This window comes from Oncorhynchus tshawytscha, linkage group LG23 (genome assembly GCF_018296145.1).
Source record: "Oncorhynchus tshawytscha isolate Ot180627B linkage group LG23, Otsh_v2.0, whole genome shotgun sequence".
NCBI lineage: Eukaryota > Metazoa > Chordata > Actinopteri > Salmoniformes > Salmonidae > Oncorhynchus > Oncorhynchus tshawytscha.
The window spans coordinates 1,729,198-1,755,600 of record NC_056451.1 but is presented as its reverse complement, the minus strand read 5'-3'; the positions used below and the strand labels follow the sequence as shown (position 1 = coordinate 1,755,600).

Below are 26,403 nucleotides of genomic sequence, written 5' to 3'. Positions count from 1 at the left end.
ATGCTGGTGTCACCCTTCGCAGGGGAAAGCCAGTGTGAGCTGACCCCATTCCTGCCACCCTGTTTCTCCTGTGCATCTGACTCGGGTCGGGAAGACACCCGGCCACTGTCATCTGACAGCTATATTGGCAGGGGCTCCCTGAAACAGTAACGTGTCTATGAGCACACAGCTGAGGCATATTTTAGCAGGCTAATATTAAACTGAACAAAAATATAAACACAACATGCAACAATTTCAAAGATTTTACTAAGTACCAGTTCATATAAGGAAATCAGTCAATTTAAATAAATTATTACTGACAGAAATACTCCTCAGTACTCCTTTGATCAGTGTATAATCTACTGTTTAAGAGTACAGAGACATTACATTAGGCATTTGCCATGACACATGACAAAACAACACTCCTCATGGTAAATACAGTATGAAAGTCCCGCCTACTTCATGGATCATGTCCCACAGTGTTTATGAATGGCCTTCAAGAATATATAATCAAATTAATAAAAAAGCAATCATTTAAGATATGTAAGATTATATTTGTATTTGTGGATGAATTTACTCAGTCAATCAGAAATCTTCATAAAAGACATCAGATAGAAGTCATTTAATCCACGAATACTAATATATTTTACATATCTTAATTGACTGTGTTTTCACGAATTTGACAATAAAATCTTGAAGGCCATTCAATAACAGCGTGGGACATGATCCAGGAAGTAGGTGGGACTATCATATCGTATGTAACTAAAAAAAAACTCAAAAGATTATTAGATTGGACAGCTGACAACAGTGGACAGAAATAATACACATTATGTTGACCTTGTTACAATACAACAGAATCATTACTGACAATATTGTTTGAGGAAAACTCCCTGCCTTCAGTGTCTTTTAGGCTGCAGCAGATCTAAGTTACTATTGTCTTCCAAAGGCTGCTGTTGCGTCTGGCCTCAGCCCCATGCAGACTATGAGGAGGACACGGTGGATATCTTTGGCTTCCCATGGGTGACAGAGACTTCTCTGATGGAATCTACCAAGCTTTTGTACGGCCTGTTCAAGGTGGGAATACAGACAGATCATGTGAAGCCTCAGAGATGGGCAGTGCCACACCTGGCAGGCACACACACACGCAACAGACACGTCAAGATCAAGGCTAATCAAGATAATGTCCTTCATTTTTTTCCAGACTGTGTATAGCTGCCTCACTCTCTCTAATTGTCAGGATTTCGAGATCACTAAATGTCACAATTTGTTGTCACCTTTCAGGCAAGAGCATCTTAAACTAGAGACCCTGGTGCAGTCCAGCTCTCATGACTTTAGTAAGCTAACTTAATGTATAGCTTGCTGCTCATGGTTTTGTGAGAGGTTTTGTGAGAGTTCATAAGTTGACATTTGATAAATGTTTGTGGTAATAACCAAGTGTGAAGTGATTTGGTATGGTGGTGGTTAGATTTTTTTGTAGGTTGTTGTGATGGGGAAATATTGTACTGTTTTTGATGTACTGAATGTACTTGACAATGTTATGTTTCAGGCCAAGCCAGCAGCCTCCATTATGAGGCAGAAGACCTTAGGCAACAGCGTGTGCTGTTTCTCCAATATGTCAAAGTCTTCCTATACAGGTAATGCCTGCTGGTCAGTTATTACTGATTCTCACTGACTGTGTTCCTGGCCTAGGGCATAGGCTATCTTCAGCTTGCAAGCCTCCCCCTTTTTCCTCTAAACATAATGACAATCATTATGGCTAAACAGTTCTATTTTTGTTTCATCAGACCAGAAGACATTTCTCCAAAAAGTATGATCTTTGTCCTATCCAACTTGTCAAAACTATAGTTTGTTAACAAGAAATTTGTGGAGTGGTTGAAAAATGAGTTTTAATGATTCCAACCTAAGTGTATGTAAACTTCCGACTTCAACTGTACGTAGGTAGTTCCAGTAAAACACTGTAAGGATTTGTTTTTGTTTAAAAGGTCAAAGGATCAGCATTCAGGTCTGACACCTGACTTTCTGTGATTCCCTGTGTGACCTCTGCACCCTGCATGTACCTGGAGCCCACCTCTCCCTTGGAGGAGGGCCCCTGTCAACCATATGAGGAGCTGGAGGCTCAGCTACCCTCTGCTCTGCTGGAGGAGCTCTTTGGGGTCACTCTCCTCATAGTGCGCCTCAAAGACCTGCCGGCCAACATCCAGAGTGCCCTCACCATACAGCGCCATGGCAAGGTAGCCCCACTCCCCACACACACAAAGTATGAATATTGTGAGTGAATACCAGACCTGGGTTCAAATATATGTGTATTTGAGTATCTGGTATTTAATATACTTTTGCCCAAAACAAGTATTTTTATTTGAGTATTTGAATGTAAAACCAAATTGTATTTGACAGTATGCTCAAATACTTATTTCAAATGCTATTTTCAAATACCTGGGTTAAATGGATGGAAGTGTATTTGAGTCAGTGGATTTAAATTTATCAAATACTTTGCAAGTGTATTTGCAAATACATCAAAATATTAATCTACTTGTCTTTTCAAAGAAAATATATCTTAATACTTACTTCTGTTGTGGAATTTCTACGCAGGGACACTCGAAGTCAATCTTAAATAAATCATTCTTTATTAGCAGCGTGCTGGAGAGATTCCAACCAACTCAATGCATCAAGTACACATGTCGATCAGGAGCTCTACCGGGGCAGTCCCGTTAGTTCTCTTATATACTGCAGACAAGTTACATTTGCAAGATTTAGCTTAATCATCATGCATCATTAACGTTAACTTCATTCATGTGACTGACCAATACTGGGTCATGAATGTGACAGACCAATACCTCACAAGGCTTCTTCTCTAAGCTGAGACCTTGGAACTGAGATGTCTTTCGTTCTCAAAACAAGGGTCTGGGCGTACTGCCAAATTGCAGCTACTGATAGTGAGGATTCGTTCAATCAGTCACATTATTAGAAAAGCACAAACATAAAATGTTCCATCACATTTCGTAAGTATGTGAAAGTATTTTATTAGGATCTAAGTTTATCAAATACTTGGATACTGATTACAGTACTCAGATTATTAGGATACTGATTACAGTACTCTGCCTGGGGTCCACACAGAACATGAAACCTTACATAATACAGAACACTAATAGACAAGAACAGCTCAAGGACAGAACTACATACATTTTTTATAAAGGCACACGTAGCCTACATATCAATGCATACACACAAACTATCTAGGTAAAATAGGGGAGAGGCGTTGTGCCATGAGGTGTTGCTTTATCTGTTTTTTGAAACCAGGTTTGCTGTTTATTTGAGCAAAATGAGATGAAACGTAGTCCCATGCAATAATTTCTCTATATAATACTGTACACCTTTTAAAATTTGTTCTGGATTTGGGACTGTGAAAAGACCCCAGGTGGCATGTCTGGTGGGGTAAGTGTGTGTGTCAGAGCTGTGTATAAGTTGACCTTGCAAACAATTTGGGATTTTCAACATATTAATGTTACTTATAAATGGAAGAAGTGATGTAGCCAGGCTCTCCTAAACTCTTAAGCTAAGAGAAAGTATTTATGTTAGCCCTCTGATTACAATAAAGAGCAATATGTGCTGCTCTGTTCTGGGCCAGCTGCAGCTTAACTATGTCTTTCCTTGGACCACATGACTGGACCACATGACTGGACAATAAATCAAGATTAGACTAGAACTTGCTTTTTGGAGTGTGGTGTTAAAAAAAAGCAGACCTCTCTGTCTCTGACTAGGTTGGGTGAAGGAATCAGGCGCAGAGAGTTCCACTGGGGAAAAGTGCTCTTTAATACGGCACACAAAAATGACAAGCCCAACAACACAGGACGCGGACAACAAGTGACTACCCAAAAACACAGGGTGCCAAGTCCAGAAAATATAACCACCTCTACCTAAAACACACACACGTAACATAAGGACAATCCCGCACAAAACAAGGGCGGGTACACATACTTATAATAGGGAAGCTCATTAAGCCATACAACAGAACACAGGTGAAACTAATAAGACAAAACAAACAGACAAACGAAAAAGGGATCGGTGGTGGCTAGTAGGACGGTGACGACGACCGCCGAGCACCGCCCGAACAGGCAGGGGAGCCAACTTCGGTGGAAGTCGTGACACTCTCCCCATCTTTACAACCATTTAATCAATATGTTTTGACCATGACAGTTTACAATCTAAGGTAACGCCAAGTAATTTAGTCAACTTGTTCAAGAACCACACCATTCCTTACCAGATTCAGCTGAGGTCTAGAACTTAGGGAATTATTTTTTACCAAATACAATGCTCTTAATTTTAGAGATGTTCAGGACCAGTTTATTACGAGCCACCTATTCCAAAACAGACTGCAACTCTTTGTTAATGGTTTCAGTGACTTCATTAGCTGGGGTTGCTGATGCATATATGGTTGAATCATCAGCATACATGAACACACAGGCTTTGTTTAATGCCAGTGGCTGGTCATTGGTAAAAATAGAAAAGAGTAGAGGGCCTAGAGAGCTGCCCTGTGGTACATCACACTTTACATGTTTGACATTACAGAAGCTTCCATTTGAGTTCTATTAGATAGATAGCTCTGAATCCACAATATAACAGAGGTTGAAAAGCCATAGCACAAGTGTTTTTCAACAACAGGTTATGGTCAATAATATCAAAGGCTGCACTGAAATCTAACAGTACAGCTCCCACAAGCGTCTTATTATCAATTTTTTTCAACCAATCATCAGTCATTTGTGTCAGTGCAGTACATGTTGTGTTCCCTTCTCTATAAGCATGCTGAAAGTCTGTTGTTAATTTGTTTACAGAGAAATAGCATTGTATTTGGTCAAACACAATTTTTTCCAACAGTTTGCTAAGAGCTGGCAGCAAGCATATAGGTCTGCTGTTAGAACGAGTAAAGGCCGCTTTACTTCTCTTGGGTAGCGGAATTACTTTGGCATGCAGCCACGCCTGAGGACAAAGACATTCCTCTAGGCTCAGATTATATGACAGAAAGGAGTGGCCATAGAGTCAGCTACGATCCTCAGTAGCTTTCCAAGCTGTCAATGCCAGGAGGTTTGTCATTATTAACTTTACAAAATTAAAACTTGCAATGCTTTTCTTTCATTACATTTTTGTTGTTGCATGAATATGATGGCTCACTGTTCGTTGGTGTAATTTCCTGCCTAAGTTTGCCAATGAAGTAATCAATTTACAGTACTGTACAGCCAGAAATGTAGTGTACAGCCAGACTTATTAGCCACTCCTTTTGACCTATCTCTTTGAACCAGAGTTTTTCAATTCCTCATCAATCCATGGAGCCTTAACAGTTCTAGCAGTCAGTTTTTTAACATGTGCATGTCTATCAATAACTGGAAGAAGCAATTTCATACGTTCATCAAGTGCAGGGTCTGGATGTTCCTTATTAATCACATTGGACCAACAAATATTTTTAACATCATCCACATAAGGGTCACAGCAAAATCTTTTGTATGATCTCTTATACACTGTTTTAGGCCCAGCTGTTGGAACTTTGGCTTTCCTGGATACAGACACTATATTGTGATCACTGCATCCAATGGGTACGGATACAGCTTTAGAACAAAGTTCTACAGTATTAGTAAACATGTGATCGATACATGTGGATGATCTTGTTCCTGTAGTGTTTGTAAACACCCTGGTAGGTTGATTAATAACCTGAACCAGATTACAGGTGCTAGTTACAGTAAGAAGCTTCCTCTTGCGCTGACAACTTGATGAAAACCAGTCAATATTCAGGTCCCCAAGAAAGTAGACTTCTCTGTTTACATCACATACACTGTCAAGCATTTCACACACATTATTTAGATACTGACGGTTAGCACTTGGTGGACTCTAGCAACACCACAAAAGAAAAGGCTTTAGATGAGCCAAGTGAACCTGCAGCCACAACACTTCAATAACACTTGACATAAGATCTTCTCTAAGCATTACAGGGATATGGCTCTGAATATATATATACAGCCCACATAAGCATTTCTGTCTCTTCTAAAGATTTTATATCCTTGAACTGCTACTGCTGTATCATCAAATGAATTATCCAAGTGACTCTCAGATATGGCTAATATATGAATGTTATCTGATGTGAGCAAGTTATTGTTTTCATGAACCTTATTTCTAAGGCTACATATATTTGGGCTAATTTCAGCCTTTTCCTTGGTAGCTTATCAGAGATAGACATAATACTGAAAAGAGCAAACAAGCAAGATAAAAATATATATACATTCAGCAGTCCATTAATCAATTAGTGTGTGTGTGTGTGTGTGTGTGTGTGTGTGTGTGTGTGTGTGTGTGTGTGTGTGTGTGTGTGTGTGCTGCGGGGGTTGAAGCTACAAACCCATAGGCTTGCTTCACTCATCCTCATCTCTTCCAGGCTTCTGGGAAGGAGGGTGGACAATGAGCCTGTCATGGTGGATGTAAGCAATGTGGTTGTGTCTAAGAGTTGGGGGAGAAGAACAACAAAAAATGAATTCCTAATAACCTTTTTGTATGGTTATAATACTGCCTGGAACGGGTGTAATCGATAGGTAATTTCAAACCTACACGCAACATTTACAACTCCATAAGAGTTAGTAGCCTCTTCCGAGGCTGAGGCTTTTGGGGTAAAGGGTATTCCTAACTCTGTCCTCTGTTCTAGGTAAGGCCTACTGAGGCCCTGACCAGCCATCACTACCACGGCACCTGCACCAAAGAGCTGTGGATACTACTTATACACTTACTGGAACACAGGAGCAAAGTGTTACACACATAGGTGAACACACACACACGCATTCACACTTGATGTAACTATGATTTGGTGACCAATGGATTTTATCTGCAATTAATCAAATTTGATGTAGTGTTTGTATTTACAACTGTGTGTGTGTGCGTGTGCGCACTTGTGTGTTTCCCCGTAGTCTTTCTGGAACTACATGGACACACTGCTGTGGTCTCTGATCAGTGGCCAGCCTGTAGCAGAGGAGTATGGTGTGCTCCCTACACACTGTAAAGACCCTCTGGGCTTCACCTGATAGCTTGTCACTCACTTGGCTGAGCTGTGACAATACAGCAGAAACGGGGTCTTCCAAAACGAGGTAATCTACCTGAGATTAGGGGGAGATTAGGGGGTATAAGGAGGGATATAAGGGGTGTGAATCAGATATGGCTGAATTTGTGAAATGTGTGCTCCATTTATAGTTTAAACAGTCAAAATCCTGTTTTGTCCCGATCGCATCCCCTGTTAAGATGAAAGTCACAGGCTGCAATTTTGACTTCTTGCCAAGCTTATTAGACTGTATGTTTTGTTGGTAATATAAGGTATGCTCTGGTCTCACAGAAACCGCTGGAGGACAACTGGAGTTTTGTGGGTAAGCTGCTCAAGTCCACCTGTAACCCTAAGGTAGGCTCTCGCTCAAAGAGGATATAGGTTATGGATGGGAGCATGGTTTCCGTGTACAGTTAAAATTAGTTTGTTAATTGATCTGTGTGTGTTGCAGAGAGCGCTACAGGAGGATCAGATCAGAATGCACGTGCTCTGCTGCCTGAATCTGTCTCTGCTATGGAAACCTAACAATAGCACTGTCACCACACTCTGGGAGTATTACAGCAAAAACCTGGTAAGGAACACCTCTAACACACCACTCTAAAACATGGACAATATGTAATTTACCCCTCGAAATATCCCACTTACATTCTCCCCACCCTCCAAAGCGGTTCGTTCACAGTGCCCTGGTTAGGGGTGTCAGGGCTCTGCAGCGTGAGCAGAACCCCCCTGGCCCTGTTGGACCAGGCCCGGATCTACTGCTCCCCTTCCCCCCTCCTTTCTCCCAGCCACACCCAGCTGTACAGCACACCCACCCACTCAGCCAACTCCTTTCACATCTTCCTCAGAGTGCTGGCTCTCTACCTGGCCCAGGAGAACGCAGGCGGCGCCCCCTGGAGGCAGATCAAGGGCATGTGAGGTGTGTGTGTGTGTATGTAGGGATGGGTAACATGGAGGGGTACAGAAAAGGAGGCCAGTTAAACCCCTAAGGTACTCTTTAAATGGAGCTAAATTAGTTTTGTTCAATATTATGTTGATATGAAATACTGACCCAAGGGGGACAGGTGAGTCCACACTCACAGACACGACTCTCTGTGCCTTTATCTTGATGTGTCTGTGCATGTGTGTGTGGCTGCCAGGTGTGGCACAGCCCCTCTCTGAGGCTTTGCTATTTGCTTAGACTCCCAGGGAGAGCAGGTGTCTCAGGAGGAACCTCCACCTGCCTCTCCACTCCTCCCAGAGGAGACCAGCCGAGTCCCACTGAGCCCCACATCAAACCCACAGCTGCTTCCCAAACTCCCCCAGCCATGGCTCCTCTTTCTGGGGGAGACCAAAGACGATAAGCCCATGGATCCCAACATCAGAACGTGGCCTGGGACGGGCCCGGCTGGGCGCCAGCGAGAAGGATAAATCCGCCTAATGACTTCCCTCTGTCTGGAACGTGCTCAGCCGCTCCACAGACATGAAGGCTAATTAGCTAACGAGCATGGCGGTTAATTCCCCTTAACGAAGCCGTGTTGGTTTCCAGCACGGATGGGGGTGGGCAGCGGTAGGGAGGTTGCTGGCAGGGACGGGGCTGGGCTGGGCCAGGTCCAGATTAGAACACCCCCTCTCCCTCTGTCTCTGCTCCAGTTCCCTCGAGAAGAGCAGGGCGTGCTTATGGCGTTCCGGCAACGTTCCGGCAGCGTTCTCGCTGGCTGGACCGGTTCCATGGGTTCCTGTGGTGGCTGCATTAATGGGATCGACTGGGAGAGCGCTGATCTCTTATGCCGGGAGTCGTGAGCATCTGCTTGCCTCCGGAAAAAGCTGTCCAGGATAAACAAACACACTGTCTGTCTGACAGACAGAAAACACGGGAAAAAGCCTCCCAACCTGTTACAGACAAACTGTAAATCCATTTCCCACTGCTGTTTTTCTCTAAATGGATCTCCCTATCTACCTTCTCTCTTTTTCTCATCTTTCCCTTCTTCTAACTCTCTCTTCCTGCCTTAGGTTATTTTTCTACATGCATACCATCCATACACCTTGTCTCTCTTTCTCACCTTTTCACTTTCTCCTCCTCTCACTCTCTCTCCCTGTAACATGTAGCAGTCATGGTTAGGGCTGTTACAGTGACCATATAACCGCAACACCGGCAGTCATGAGTCATGACCGCAGTCAAATTCCACGTGAGCGCTTAGTCACGGTAACTAAGTTTCTCCAAGCTCTGATGGTCATTAGTAGCATATTAAACTTGCTAACTGCCTGGTACTCACAGCACTTTATTGTCCCTCTAATCACTCTGGCATAAATGCAAATGTGATTGAAAATCAAATCGAACACTTAATGAGAGCTCATGTTGCGCAACATTTCTATAGGCTATACAATTGCGAGTAAAAGAGGATCCCATCAGCTTTCTATAGGCTAGGCCTCTATTTATTTCTCAATTTATCCTAATTTTTAGCATATTGCTTCGCTTTACAACAGGAATATAGCCTACCTGGCTGGCATGAAAATGAACCACAGGAAAAGCATCCTCCATTAGCTATTTCAGTGCATAGATGACATGTATTTTTTTCCCCTGCCCCTTTTCCGAGACAGTTGCATGATAATGGTCCATTCTAAATCAAAACTAATTTCACACACAAATCATATACAGTACACGTCAAAAGCTTGGACACACCTACTCATTCAAGGGTTTTCTTAATTTTTTTCTTTATTATTTTCTACATTGTAGAATAATAGTGAAGACATCAAAACTATAAAATAACACATATGGAGTCATGTAGTAACCAAAAAAGTGTTAAACAAATGAAAAAATATATTTTATATTTTTCAAAGTAGCCACCCTTTGCCTTGATGACAGCTTTGCACACTCTTGGCAAAATAGTTCAAATAAAGAAAAACCCTGGAATGAGTAAGTGTGTCCAACTTTTGACTGGTACTGTATATGATTTAATATATGTAAAGACAAGATTCAATTAAGAATGGTCTGATGGGTGACAATATCAGCCTTTCACTTGTGAATTATGTATTATCTATCGCTTGTGAATGATGCCTAGTGTGTGCAGTAAGGCAAGACAGTGCATGACTTCTTTTTGCGACTTTTTCAAATCATAGTCACACACCTCATGTAGCCTGTTGATAACGTTTGTATCACAACTAAAGTGGCCAAATATCTTCTTAAAATTAAGCACATTAATCCGCTTTACAATCAGTGTAAAGGTTAACTGCCAGAGGTGTGACCAAGTCATTGTTTAACAAGTCACAAGTAAGGCTGAGTCATCATGTAGACTAGGGTTCGTGCAGATTTAAAGAATATTACGACGTTCAGAATGAGACTGATATGAGGAAATGATTGATGGGTAGGATATGACGGGTAGGATATGGAGATATGCTGATATATTCTTGAGTTAATTAGGGAAACGGTAAGTCATTAAATAAACTTTTCCCGTGGTTCCCCAGATTACTAATTCATTAATTGTTGCATGGTTAATTTAATTGCGTAATAATTAAACGTGGTATGTCATTTTTCGATGAATAGTCAACATCACATAAATGATAGTCACATCACTTTTGAGAATGATGTTATCCCGCTAATTGATATCATTTTGGTACATTTGCGCTTATGGCCTACTGCCGTGTGCGCATTGCTGCGCTTATAAGTAAAGAAATAGCCTAATAGTTTGCTATTTTACATTTTTGTATTTTACCCCCTTTTTCTCCCCAATTTCGTGATATCCAATTGCGATCTTGTCTCATCGCTGCAACTCCCCAACAGGCTCAGAAGAGGCAAAGGTCGAGTCATACGTCCTCCGAAACATGACCTGCCAAACCATGATTCTTAACACCCGCACGCTTAACCTGGAAACCAGCTGCACCAATGTGTCAGAGGAAACACCATTCAACTGACAACCATTGTCAGCCTGCAGGCGACAGGCCTACCACAAGGATTTGCTAGAGCGCAATGAGCCAAGTAAAGCTCCCCAACCAAACCTTCCTCTTACCCGGACAACGCTGGGCCAATTGTGTGCCGCCCTATGGGACTCCCAGTCACGGCCGGTTGTGCGATGCAGTGCCTTAGACCACTGCACCACTCGGGAAGCCCAGCCTCATTGCTTTTAAAAGGTTTTTTGATGTTAATGGTTGTATTAATTTCGGATCTATCTCATCCAACAACTGTCCCAGAGTATGTTTGGAATATTTAGTTCTCTCACAAAAGGACTAGTTGACCAATAGAATAGGTAAACTTTTGTACTATGGGTGATAATAGATTGACAAAGGTTAGTGCTTTTGCTGTTCGTTAGGCATGCTCATCTTGTTGGCTGACAAAAAGTAAATGTGACAGTTCTTCAATCTTCAACATCTTCAATATGCGCCTTGGAATTCGATAAGGACACACGCAGTTGTGTCCCTGATGTGTCTGTCTTCACTTGTAGCCTACTTTGGAGCTGAGATGCCTGTGAGAAGGACCCAATCACGTGATGGGCATTGGCTAATAAGAATTGATTGGCAGCCAGGAGAAGGGAAATATGATTATTATATTCATCCCACAACGGCCGCTTTGGCTGCAAAAGGCATGGAATTTCTTAGGGGTATTGCGGCCACACAAGGGGGATGCCGCACAGAAATGCGAGGCCTGGTGAGAATATTATCAAGTGCTTGTCAAATTGTGAATGAGAGACTGATGAAGTGTGTACAGCCTGCAGAAATTAACAAAGCAGAGCTCATGCGACCTTTTTCAAATCATCATTAGAGTCGCATCATGCAGCCTTAGAATGTTTTAAAAATCTAAACACAGTGCATTCGGAAAGTATTCACACCTGTCTATATGAGGTCCCACAGTTGACAGTGCATGTCAGAGCAAAAACAAAGCCATGAGGTCAAAGGAATTGTCCATAGAGCTCAGAGGCAGGATTGTGTCGAGGTTCAGTTCTGGGGAATGGTACCAAAACATTTCTGCAGCATTGAAGGTCCTCAGGAATACTGTGGACTCCATCCTTCTTAAATGGAAGAAGTTTGGAACCACCAGGACTCTTCCTAGAGGTGGCCAGCCGGCCAAACTGAGCTTTCGGGAGTAGAAGGGCCTTGGTCAGGGAGGTGACCAAGAACCCGATGGTCACTCAGAAAAAGCTCCAGAGTTCCTCTGTGGAGATGGGAGAACCTTCGGGAAGGAAAACCATCTCTGCAGCACTCCACCAATCAGGCCTTTATGGTAGTTTGGCCAGACGGAAGCCACTCCTCAGTAAAAGGCACATGACAGCCCACTTGGAGTTTGCCAAAAGACACCTAAAGGACTCTCAGACCACGAGAAAGAAGATTCTCTGGTCTGATGAAGCCAAGATTGAGCTCTTTGGCCTGAATGTATAAAAACCTGTTTTTGCTTTGTCATTATGGGGTATTGTGTGTAGATTGATGAGGGGGAAAAAACTATTCAGTCCATTTTAGAATAAGGCTGTAACATAACAAAAGGAGGAAAAAGTCAAGGGGTCTGAATACCTTCCGAATGCACTGTATAGCCCAACATTTTATCACAAATAAAGTTGCATAAATAACTCTATATTAAGCATATAGGAAGACATTTTTCTTTGTTAACCGATCAACACAGAATATATCTTTTCTATTTCATTCAGCTATGTTACATTTTATTCTTCATACTATGAAATAATATAAAATAATGCCACGGAATACTAAACAAATCTTGTCTGCTAAATAACCTAGTATAGCCCACAGCCATATCAGGGTCTAACATAAGGACAACTCAGAGTATGCTATTCTGTTCTGAAATAGACTACATTTTCTTCATAGCATGTTTCTTCAGACCTGTCTAAAATAAATAATGGATTTATTGTGATGGTGTAGGCTATATTAAATGGATTTATTTGACTTTTTAAAAATGTACAGTACCAATCACAAGTTTGGACACACCTACTCATTCAAGCGTTTTTCTTTATTTTTACTATTTTCTACATTGTAGAATAATAGTGAAGACATCAAAACTTTGAAATAACACATGGAATCATGTAGTTACCAAAAAATTGTTAAACAAATTAACATATATTTGAGATTCTTCAAAGTAGCCACCCTTTGTCTTGATGATAGCTTTGCACACTCTTGGCATTCTCTCAACCAGCTTCATGAGGAATGCTTTTCCAACCGTCTTGAAGGAGTTCCCACATATGCTGAGCATTTGTTGGCTGCTTTTCCTTCACTCTGCGTTCCAACTCATCCCAAACAATCTCAATTGGGTTGAGGTCGGGTGATTGTGGAGGCCAGGTCATCTGATGCAGCACTCCATCACTCTCCTTCTTGGTCAAATAGCCCTACCACAGCCTGGAGGTGTGTTGGGTCATTGTCCTGTTGAAGTGTGCTTTGAATTCTAAATAAATCACAACAGTGTCACCAGCAAAGCACCACCACACCACCTCCTCCATGCTTTGCGGTAGGAACTACACATGCGGAGCCAGTTTATTCGTAGCGCTTGAGGGTTTTTGTGACAGCACTTGAAGAAACTTTCAAAGACCTTGACATTTTCCGGATTGAGTGACCATCATGTCTTAAAGTAATGATGGACTGTTGTTTCTCTTTGCTTATTTGAGCAATTCTTGCCATAATATAGACTTGGTCTTTTACCAAATAGGGCTATTTTCTGTATACCCTACCTACCTTGTCAGAACACAACTGATTGGCTCAAACACATTAAGAAGGAAAGAAATTCCACAAATGAACTTTTAACAAGGCACCTGGTAATTGAAATGCATTCCAGGTGACTAACTCATGAAGCTGGTTGAGAGAATGGCAAAAGTGTGCAGAGCTGTCGTCAAGGCAAAGGGTGGCTACTTTGAAAAATCTCAAATTTAAAATACATTTGGATTAGTTTAACTCTTTTTTGGTTACTACATGATTCCATATGTGTTATTTCATATTTTTGATGTTTTCATAATTATTCTACTATGTAGAAATGAATGAGTAGGTGTGTCCAAACTTTTGACTGGTACTGTAGATGTTCCAAAGGTCTGCATCAGTGGCTTGTAGGCTATGCATGAAAGCCAGGAGATGCTAAATGTGTTTATTGTAATTAATGGTCAATTACCGTGAGACCGGCAGTTATTTGCTTGACAATCACCGGCTGCAAAAAATTAATGACCGCCACATCCCTAGTCATGGTAATGCTCATAATTTGTAAGTTTCAGTCCCTGTTCCTCAATATGTGCTGTGGGAACTATGGAGCCCTCTGTGTGTGTGTGTGTGTGTGTGTGTGTGTGTGTGTGTGTGTGTGTGTGTGTGTGTGTGTGTGTGTGTGTGTGTGTGTGTGTGTGTGTGTGTGTGTGTGTGTGTGTGTGTTAGTGTAGTAGTTATTGATCTCTAACTGGTGTTGCAGTAGATTGGTTTGACTGCAGAGAGGGCGACTGTGTGCCTACCGCTGCGTGGCTGAGTGTCTGACATTTAACATGATCTCTAAAGGCATTTGTTCACGGTACCCGCAGGATCTAACAACGTTGTGCTGGGTGTTTTTCTCATACACACAGACACATCACGCATGCCTGGCATGCCTCTCATCAGCACCATAGAAGGAGTGATGGAGCGTTGTGATGGAGGGAGGTGCGGGTGGGGAGATCTACCAATACATATGCACTCTGATCTTGACTAGAGCAATGCAAAGTCTCAGTGAAAGATGAGTAATATGAATGTCACACACTCAACTTGAACTGTGACACTACTATCTCTTCATCTTACTATGGCCAATGGAAACTCATGTCCCTTATTTCTCATCCATCTCTCTCGCTCTCTCTCGCTCTCTCCTCTCCAGGGCTCTCCAGGGCGTGTTCCACCAGGGGCGGGGCTGATGAACTTCCTGCTGTTGTTCGTTGTGGTGGCCCGGCAGGCCTAGCTGGAGGACATGGCCGGCTGGGCCTGTGAGCTGCTGGGCCTGCTCCCTCTGGACCCCGCCCAACAGAGCCTGGTGTAGTGGGGCCTGCTGGCTCTCTTACTGCTCTTCCAGGAGAGGGGCCTTGATGTGGGGGCCCAAGCTAGCTGGCTGGCCTCCTCCTTCTCTCAGACTGCCAGGGAGTTCTACCCGAAGACCACAGAACCGTCTCGCCGCCTGGCCCTCTAGGGCCCTACCTAGAGGGTGTGGCCGAGGTGTTTGAGACGAGCGTACGTCTCAGTCTGTCGGAGGAGAAGCTACTCAATGAGGGGTTTGGTCTGCTGCTGCCCGCCTGCCGCCAGTCGGAGCTGACCTCTGCCGTGGGCTTTCTGCAGATCGTGCTGAGGGTGCTACGGTGAGGGAGGGGGGACAAACACTCAGCAATTCACTGAGACACAGTTAATACAAATGCCCACACACACACACTCTACACATTGACGAGCAGACAGACAGATGGACAGAGAGACATGCTTTCAGGCATTGGCCTTAGACCCTAAAACTAGATCCTTGAGTTTTTGCTGTCATGATCACGTGAAAAAAAATCCTGGCCCTACCTATCAATGCTGGGATCTAGAAGCCATAAAGGGGTTTAGAGAGAAAGGCCCCAGTACTGACATCTACAAAGGCAGGATTGTGCTGTCCTCTGTCCTCTGTCCCCCCTCCATCCCTTCGATAAATCCAGCCCATCCATTGTGTCCGGAGGCCCCTCTCTGCCTCTTGGGGCCCCGTGGTCCCCAGGTCCCCTTCAGCAGGTGCTGGCAGAGGCCTGAGTATAGATACGGCTTCTAGAGGCCCCAGTGCGGTCACCATGGGTATAGCGGCTGGTCGTGAGTGTGTGGAGTGACTGTGTGGCAGAGAGTGGAGACGGCGTCAGGGTGAGTTCACCGGCAGGCCACGAGTGTGTGTTACACGGACGACCCGATCAGAGGTCAAGGGTTTAGAGAGAAAGGCACAGGTGAAACAGGTGTCTGTTTTGGTGAGAGAAGAAGTAAAAGGGTAGGACAGAGGTGTCAGGAGGGAGAGGATGTCTGGTTCTATGTAAAAGGACCGGACCACTACAATGTTGTGTTATTGTTCAGTTTGGATTACCCTGAGTCAGCGCTAATGAAGCAGTAAGCTGCCAGCCTGCAACAATCCTCACTCACGACTTATATGAATGTGTGCTTGCTTTGGCTCTCCTGTGTATACATGCCAACACTCCCACATACACACATATCTCCAAGGTGAAACACTAAGTGTGCTCGTGCTGGGAATTGCCAGGGACCTCACAATACGATATCACGATACTTAAGTGCCGATACAATATAAAAATATTGCGATATTGTCAATACGATATATCGTTTAAAAAAATCCCGATATGTAATGGTAGATTTTTCACCCATCGCTAAAGTGTGCTCTTCTCTTATTTCAGTCCAGGCTCCCGTAACACGGCATATCTCGTTAGTGTCGCTAATTCTAAAAACGTCCCCATCTCATATCTCGGGGTTGGAGGGCACTCATTTGCACAAACTCCCAAAGGGGACAGTGTTATGGCCGAGATCACGCTGACCCATTTAATGAAATAAAAAAGCGCTCTCTCAAATTCGTCCCGCCAAATTATGCTTAATTCTCCATCCTGGCAGTACTTGGTATCTCTGTGATTAATGCGTTTTCAGTGACACAATTAACAGGTAATTATGTAGTCCTGCAAATTGTGCCTCGCCGTCATTATGTTTATTAAGAGCAGAGAGGAATCTGCACACATCAAGAGAATTATCCCACCAGAGGCTGCGACCAAGAGGTGTGTGTGCGTGTGTGACAACCACTGACTCGTATGGCCGTCGCCAAGGCCGGCCGCCCGCCTAACAGCCAACCAGTAGACTAATTCCTCACATTGCATTCCTTCCCATGATCCTGTGCATGAGGGCTTGAGACCCCTGTGTTGCCCGAGGGTGTATGTGAGGTCTCAGTATTATATTGGGGGACGGGTGGTGGACAATTAGCTGAGATCTTAATTAAGTGCTCTCCTCCGTATCTAGACCCTACGCCCCTACACCTTGGCCCTCCATTGGACCCTGAGTCTCTCTCTAAAGAGCAGTGGATGGACATTATAGAGGTGAAGGAACGCAATAGTTGTCCCTCCTGTCATTATTTAAGGCACAGTGCAATTATAAACATCATTTTCCACACTGAGGTTGGATAATACTGTGTAATTGTGAAAATTATGATAATGCCCGTTTTCTGTAAGCGCTGTTTGAAAATACCGCCTGAAATTTCCGCCTGTTTTGGTGGGATGGAGTTTTGGCCTGCCTGGTTACATTAGTTAATAGACCATTAAGAAAGAGAGTTCCAAACCTCTCAGGTAATAGCTGCTAGTTTTCAGTTTCTCTCTCTTCACTCAGACCACTCCCAAACAGTCCTAGCAAAAGTGTTGCTTGAGAAATTGCTCTTTGCTGAGATGTTATTTTTGTTTATTTTTATGATTGGGTATTTGAAATATGTTTCATTAGTAGAATAATATCATGACATTTTATCAGTTGTCCGGGAAGTCGAAATACATGTGTTAAAAAACTTGGGAACGGGGCCTCCCGAGTGGTGCAGTGGTCTAAGGCACTGTGCCACTAGAGATCCTGGTTCGAGTCCAGACTCTGTCGCAGCTGGCCGTGACCGGGAGAACCATGGGGCGGTGCACAATTGGCCCAGCGCCGTCCGGGTTAGGGGAGGGTTTGGCCGGCAGGGATGTTCTTGTCCCACCGCGCACTAGCGACTCCTGTGGCGGACTGGTCGCAATGCAATTTGACACGGTTGCCCAGTGTACGGTGTTTCCTCCAACACATTTGTGCGACTGGCTTCCTGGTTAAGCGGGCAATGTGTCACAAAGCATTGCGGCTTGGCTGGGTTGTGTTTCGGAGAACACACGGCTATCGACCTTCGCCTCTTCCGAGTCAGTACGGGAGTTGACTGGGACAAGACTGTAACTACCAACTGGATACCACAAAATTGGGGAGAAAAAGGGGTAAAAAATAAATAAAAAACAACTTGGGAACTGGCTTTCTTGCGCGACTAAAGGAGAGAGGTGCTACTCTGCTTGCTTGAGTTTGACCCGGGAAGGAGAAAAAGAGAGAGAGTGTAGCCATACAGATAGTGCCTGTCTTGACAGTATCAAATCAATGTAAAGAAGCTAGCTAATATAGCTAGCTACCTAGGCTAATTGAGGCTATTTTGCTGTGCTTTTCGTCCTTGTCTACAACTCATTTTAGATTAAACAACAGCCTACCTGATGGTTGGTCGTTGTAGCCTACACCTTATCATTTAACTAACTTCATTCCGTAATTTTAATTCAACTTTGCATTGATTTAAAGATCTATATTGTTTGCTTCACATGGTGTAGGTGTAGGCTACGGTATGTCTTAACTACACTGAACAAAATATAAAAACATAAACATGCAACAATTTAAAAATATTTTACTGAGTTACAGTTCATATAAGGAAATCGGTCAATTTCAATAAATTCATTAGTCCCCAATCTAGCGATTTCACATGACTGGGAATACAGATATGCATCTGTTTCTCACAGATAGCTTTTTTAAAAAGAAGAAGGTAGGGGCGTGGATCAGAAAACCAGTCACTATCTGGTGTGACCCCCGTTTACCTCATGCAGTGCAACACATCCTCTTAAAGTTGATCAGGCTGTAAAATGGTGTCCTACTCTTCTTCAGTGGCTGTGCAAAATTGCTGGATATTGTCGGGAACTGAAATACGCTGTCATACACGTTGATCCAGAGCATCCCAAACATGCTCAATGGGTGACATGTCTGGTGAATATGCAGACCATGGAAGAACTGGGACATTTTCAGCTTCCAGGAATTGTGTACAGATCCTTGCGATATGGGGTATGCCTGCATTATCATGCTGAAATATGAGGGATTGGCGGGAGGATATATGGCACAACAATGGGCCTCAGGATCTCGACATGGTATCTCTGGGCATTCAAATTGCCATTGAGAAAATGCAATTGTATTCGTTGTCCATAGCTTATGCCTGTCCATACCATATCATGGGGCACTCCGTTTACAACGTTGACATCAGCAAACCGCTTGCCCGCACAACGCCATACAAAGCTGTCTGCCATCTGCCCGGTACAGTTGAAACCGGGATTCATCCGTGAAGAGCACACATCTCCAGCATGCCAGGGGCCATCGAAGGTGAGCAGTTGCCCACTGAAGTCAGTTACGACGCCGAACTGCAGTCAAGTCAAGACCCTGGTGAGGACGACGAGCATGCAGATGAGCTTCCATGAGACTGTTTCTGTCAGTTTGTGCAGAAATTCATCGGTTGTGCAAACCCACAGTTTCATCAGCTGTCTAGGTTGTAAGTCGGTCTGTGTGTGTGTGTGTGTGTGTTAGTGGCTGCATTTGGGGGAGGGGTTAAGTGGGGTCTCTAATGGTGTGTGTGTGTACAGCTATAAGAAACGGCAGTGGGGAGGATTAAGTGGGGTCTCTGACTATGTCTTGTACAATGAGCCTTGATGGGTGTGAAAGGCCCATTCCGCTGTAGTAACGAGGCTAATGAATTCAGACTCTAATCGATTGTCTCAGCTCTCTCTGGATTAGATGCAACCTTGCTGGAAGGCGCAGGCAGAAGTGTAGGTGTGTGTGTGTGTGTGTGTGTGTGTGTGTGTGTGTGTGTGTGTGTGTGTGTGTGTGTGTGTGTGTGTGTGTGTGAGAGACACGAGTGGGGAGTGCAAGGGGAGCTGAGGGTGCCAGTACTCACCCCTGCCTCCATGCCTTTCTCCCTCGCTCCATCCAGGCGAATGAGGGGACAGGAGGATCAACTCCAGTCTAAATGAGATTACAGCTCCTTCAGCTGCTTAACTGGGCTAATGCCAGCCGCCGTGGGGCCAGGCAGACCCAGCAGCCAGAGCCCAGTCTGTGTACAGGGGATCAGCCCCGCTCTGCCCTCTCCTGCTCCTCTCTACCCTGCACCGCACCGCACCGCATGACCTAATCCCCCCCAGAGATAGAAAGAGTGTGAGAGAGCTGAAGAAGGATGGAGAGAACGTGAAAGAGAGGAAGGAAGCAGAATATAAGAAAGGGACGGAGGTGGAGAAGCGGTGTAAAGGAGAGGGAGATACTGTGTTTCTGTTGAATAAGGATGTTATTGGTGTGTGTGTGTGTCTCCTACAGGAGGGTACATCAGTGCAATGTCCAGCCTGGCCACTCAGCATGCACCCCCCCCCGGTGCCTGGCTGCCTCCTCCCAATGTCAGCGTGGGTAAAGACCGCCACCTAGCTGTTGCAGCAGCTCTCTGGGCTAACTTTTTCCCCTTCCTCCACAGCCTGTGTCTTTCCAACACCCCTCCTGCCCAGCTGGCTGATGCTGCCGCAGGTCAGAGACACACACAGAGGGAGAGAGGGAGAGAGTGGGAGGAATCGGGGAGGAGGATAAATGTTTACTGTATACAACAATTTCACACTGTGGGTTGCACAAACTAACAATTGTCTTTCTCTTAAGATTATATACACTGTCTGCCTTTGTCTCACTGTTTCTCTCTCTCTCGCTCTCTTTTTCTCTCTCGTCAGTTCTTTTACTCTTGCATCTGTGCTTTGTGTTGAGCATGCAGTGATACATCTTTCCATTATAGAATGACTCTCTCAAACTCATTTTCCATGGTAGTTACCATAAGGTAACATGGTATGAATGTTGACTAGCTCTGCCCTCCAAGACCTCCAGCCCAACCCCATCCAGTCCATCATGCAGTGCTTCAGCTGGGATGACATGCTGCACCCCCTGCTAGTGACTCACTCCCTACGCCACCTGCTCCAGAACAGGTAACATTACTCAAGTACATTACCCTAGTAAGCAGGGTCTGAACTTGTTCAATAAGAAATGGTTGTTTTTGGTTTTTATTGCAAAACACTGCTACGGAGTGCACTAATGAATACAAACCATGTGTGGTGGCAGACATCCGAAAGGATCATTCTAAGCAAGGTGCGGCACAAAATCACTGATCTACAAATCACCTATGCATTCTAAACTACTATCCATCATGTGAGCCTCCCTTATGCAGATTAGCACATCTGTGCAGCGCCTTGCTCCGGTGGAACATAGAGATTGAGATCCACTACATTGCGGTCAGACCGCACAGAATCACTGATCTACAAATCACCTCGCATCCCAAACAATAACTAATTGTTTGATCAAGATGATCAATTCTGCACCTCACCTTAATCTAACTTGTGATTCCCTTAAACACATTTGTTGTCTGTTCTACGTCAAACTGACCTCTCATCCCCAGCGAGCTGGTGTATTCAGTGAGCTCCGGCTGTGGAGGTTCCGTGTCGGGCTCAGCCCAGAACCTGTCTGTGAGATCCTGGTTCCGCTGTGTTCTGCAGCAGCACATCCACAAGAACCCAGATGGCATCGACAGCAGAGCAGGTACAGAACCTCAACCTAGAAACCTGGACATGTGACCATTTAGCAAACGCTTTTATCCAAAGGTTAAGGATGTGTCCGCAAGAACAGTCTTGCGTGTACACACTGGCCAGGCCTCACTGGTCTCCGTTCAGCAATGGAACGACATCCTCAGTAAGCTATGCCACATTTAAAACACTTGTCTATTACAATATTGGATGATTTCCCATTAGTTTCTGTTTTTAAGTATGTGTATTGCTGTACATTTATTTCAGTGTTTTGTTGTGGAGATGTAAGTGTGTATGTGTGTGACTCAGTTTGGAAAGAGTGTGGCACTAGAAACACTTAAGGTCGTGGGTTCAGGTCCCATAAGGAGCTAATACACATCCTAAACATGGCCAGCATTTACACAGGCAGCCCAATTTTGATATTTTGCCCAATTATTGGTCTTTTGACCAATCAGATCAGATATTTTGCCAATAATTGGGCAAAATATCAGAATTGGGATACATGTGTAAATGCAGTCTTTGGATAAAAGTGTCTGCTAAGTGGCATATATGATTATTTATGATGCGTTACTGACTTTTTCCAGGCAGGGCTCTGGAGGAGCAGTTGTCAGAGCTCACTAGCCTCGTATTAAGGCTCCCTGAGGTGGACTCCCTAATGCAGAGGGCCGGGCTGCAGCCTAGAGCCGGCAGCAAGCTAGTGCCCAGGTCTGCTCTGGAGATGTTCATCAAGGTACTACACACACACACTGTAATAGGGTAGCACCTTGTCACACACACGGTGTAACAGGGTAGCTTGTCATCTCACACACACATGTGAGCAAGGATATTTGCAGCATGCAAGATACATACAGGTAACCGCCAAAAGACAGGAAACACTTGAGTAAATGAGGGATACAAAGTATATTGAAAGCAGGTGCTTCCACACAGGTGTGATTCCTGAGTTATTCAAGCAATTCATCCCATCATGCTTAGGGGTCATGTATAAAAAATGCCCTGTTGTCTATTATTTTGGCTACCATGTCTAGAAGAAGAGATCTCAGTGACTTTGAAAGAAGGCTCTCAAAGTAGCATAGGGGGTTTTGAGGGTGTGTGTGTCTCAAACAACAGATCTCAACCCAATTAAAAACCCTTATGGGAGATTCATGGAGCGACGCATGACACAGCGTTTTCCAAAATGTAATTTCTCGTGAACGAATGGAGTCGCATCCTTGCAATAGAGTTCCAGACACTTGTAGAATCTATGCCAAGAAGCATTGAAGCTGTTCTGGCGTCTCGTGGTGACCCAATGCCCCATTAAGACACTTTATGTGGGTGTTTCCTTTATTTTAGCATTAACAAGTATATCAACAGCATACGCTGAAAGGCAAGTCTGCATTTCTATACCAATACAGCTTAAATACATTATGTCGCTTTTGTATTTTTCTCTCTCAGGCCGTGGGGTGTGTGTACAGTGGGCTGCAGGTGTTGTCTGAGCGTTCTGCCATGGTCACCCGTGCTCTGGACTACATCATGAAGTATATCAAACAATACCTGGTCAATAAGAGTCCTCAGGAGGGGCTGCTGCTGGCCTACTGGGCTGTGGGTGGGTGTATGCATCACGGAGGTCTGCCCCTATCCCCGTAGGCTGTTGTGTGAATCTCTAAGGACTGGACAGGTGTAAGGTGGAGCTATAACCTTATTGCTTATACCTATCCAATCATTTCAGATCTCTACAAGTGCATAGAAAAGATGTTGGCTAGAGGTCAATTTGGTGTTGGGCGAGAAAGAATCGGCGTGTGTGAGAGTATCAGGATATGATCAGGATTAGCAATTCTGCCCAGCGACTTGCTTCGAGCCTATCTCCTCAAACACGTTGAATGTCTGTCATCCTTGGTGTTGTCTGTGTGTGTGTGTGTGTTCAGGGTGCGTGGTGAAGCACTGGAGTCCCCCTGCTGGCCACCTCCAAGGCCCAGCAGCTGCTGTTCAACGTTGTCAACAGGCAAGCACCTCCCTAACTCTCTGTCTGGGCTGGACAAGGCCTTGAGGGACTCCTCTACCTGCAGGTGGGATGCATGAACAGACACACGCACACTCCCTATACCTAAACATTATGTTACTTACTACCCCAGTTTGGATACTTTCAGGGGGAAAAAAGCATTGTTTGGATGCTTCAGAAAGTACTAGCAGGGTTAGAGGGGAGGACAGAAATATCCAGAAGTATTTCCCATGAGCATTAATAATACTATACTGACCTCTCTCACTGTGCCTCTGTCTCTCCTTTCTTCCCCTCCAGGGTCTGTGTATAGTAGCCAGTATGTCTGTCTCGGGGAGCCTACCTAAAGAAGCAGCTCCGTGATGTCATCTCCAAGTACCTTGACCATTTCCTGCCTGCCACTCCATCGGTTGGGGCCATAGCCAATCACCCAGTGCTGCTGGCGGCCTGCAAGGCCACGCCCGTCCCACGTGGGGCAGCACTGAGGAGGAGCGTCCTGCAGGTGATCAGGTAGGATTCTGACGCTCTGGGTAGAGAGTGCTCTTAGGCACAGATCCAGGATGAGTAAACCCTGCCCAAATCCTCACCTTAATAATTAGGTAAGGGAATGCGAAGCCAAACTGACCTTGGAGCAGCGTCTCAGGACAACTTCATCCTAATCCACCTTGACAGCCTCCTAAGAGCATCTACTAAATGGCCAGACATTACTAGCTGTGTCATACCTCGTCTGTGTCTGTCTCCACAGTGAGAACTTCCTGCATTTCAAAGGCAACGCCCCTCCTCCCCACCTGGTCATGGTCCTGGCCTTCCTATTGGAGCTGCTGAGACGGAACAATGACTGTGACCCCGCCCTGCTCACCATGCCCCTTCCCCTCTCTGCCTGAAGCTGGTCAACGAGCTTCACGGTGAGAGTACACACACATAAAGACACAGTAATCATATTTGTGAACAATGTGTCGAACAAGCTTGCTTTTATGGGTAGTGTTTCTCTAGGTTTTTTGTGTGTGCAATTTGCGTCCACGTGTGGTAACTAGTCTAAAAGCAGCTGTGCGTTCACAGTGAGGAGGACCAATACAGAGGCCCTGCAGCTGGTGGTGGAGAGACGTTCAGCCGCCACAGGGGATGCGCCATGTGACCAGACTGTGCCTGTTCTACAGTAAGTGACACCAACTGCTATAACCTTTACTCTTCCTCTCTCTGCATTCAGCACTTGGGTCGTGTCAATTATTGTACACCGTAGCAAAATGTTTTCAAATGTTGGACATAACCTAATCTAGTAGTCATAAAACCATAAAGCCAGTGTGTGACATGCCAGATATCAAATACATACAGACAGACAGACCGACTGACCGACCGACCCCTCCCTTTTTCCACATTTTAGAATATGTCTTATTCTAAAATGTATTAAATATTTTTTTTTCCCTCATCAATCTACAATCTATCAATCTTACCCCATAATGACAAAGCAAAAACAGGTTTTTAGAAATGGTTTCAAATGTATTAAAAAAACAAAAAAAACAGTTACCTTATTTACTCCTGAGTGGCGCAGCGGTCTAAGGCACTGCATCTCAGTGTCATTACAGACACCCTGGTTCGATTCCAGGCTGTAGCACAACCAGCTGTGATTGGGAGTCCCATATGGCGTCTGGGTTTGGCCAGTGTAGGCTGTCATTGTAAATAATAATTTGTTCTTAACTGAATTACCTAGTTAAATAAAGGTGAAATAAAAAACTATTCAGACCCTTTGCTATGAGACTTGAAATTACGGTGTGGGTCATGTTTCCATTGATCATCCTTGAGATGTTTCTACAACTTGATTGGAGTCCACCTGTGGTAAATTCTATTGATTGGACATGATTTGGAAAAGCACACAAGTTTGAAACCAACAAGACTCTTCCAACAAGAGCTGGCCGGGCCAAACTGAGCGAAAGGGAGAGAAGGGCCTTGGTCAGGGAGGTGGCCAAGAACCCGATGGTCACTTTGACAGAGTTCCTTTGTGGAGATGGGAGAACCTTCCAAAAGGACAACCATCTCTGCAGCACTCCACCAATCAGGTCTTTATGGTAAAGTGGCCAGACGGAAGGCACCAAAAGGTACCCAAAGGACTCTCAGACCATGAGAAACAAGATTCTCTAGTCTGATGAAACCAAAATTGAACTGAATGCCAAGCGTCACATCTGGAGGACACCTGGCAGCATCCTTACAGTAATGCGTGGTGGCAGCATCATGCTGTGGCAATGTTTTTTAGCAGTAGGAACTGGGAGACAAGTCAGGATCGAGGGAAAGATGAACGGAGAAAAGTACAGTGCTCCAGAGCTCTTAGGACCTCAGACGGGGGCGAAGGTTCACCTTCCAACAGGACAACGACCCTAAGCACACAGCCAAGACAACGCAGGAGTGGCTTTGGGACAAGTCTCGGAATGTCCTTGAGTGGCACAGCCAGAGCCCGGACTTGAATCCAATCTCTGGAGAGACCTGAAAATAGTTGTGCAGCGACGCTCCCCATCCAACCTGACAGAGCTTGAGAGGATCTGATGAGAAGAATGGGAGAAACTCCCCAAGTACAGGTGTGCCAAGCTTGTAGCGTCATACCCAACAAGACTCGAGGCTGTAGTGTGTGTGAGTGTGTGTGTGTGTGAGAGAGAGAGAGAGAGAGAGAGAGAGAGAGAGAGAGAGAGAGAGAGAGAGAGAGAGAGAGAGAGAGAGAGAGAGAGAGAGAGAGAGAGAGAGAGAGAGAGAGAGAGAGAGAATTTTTGTTTTGTCATTATGGGGTATTGTGTGTAGATTGATCCATTTTAAAATAAGGCTGTAACAATTTTTGGGGGGAAAAGTCAAGGGGTCTGAATACTTTGAATGCACTGTATATATACAGTGAACACTGATGCAGTGTTCAGTGACAGAGTCCACTCTCTGTATGAAATATACTGGATCTTGTGCTGTGACACCTTTGTGAGTCATTTTGTGACCCCTCTCTTACTCACTCACTCACTCTCTGCATGTGTGACAGGAATCCAGACAGGAATTTGCTGACCTTGCTGGGGGACTGTGGTCAGGCGGAGATCATCAGCCTGGAGGAGGACTGA

The 26,403-nt window shown here is 44.6% G+C and overlaps 1 pseudogene; it reads left to right on the top strand.

Moving 5' to 3' along the window:
* On the top strand, positions 1-26,403 carry LOC112222583 (annotated as a pseudogene).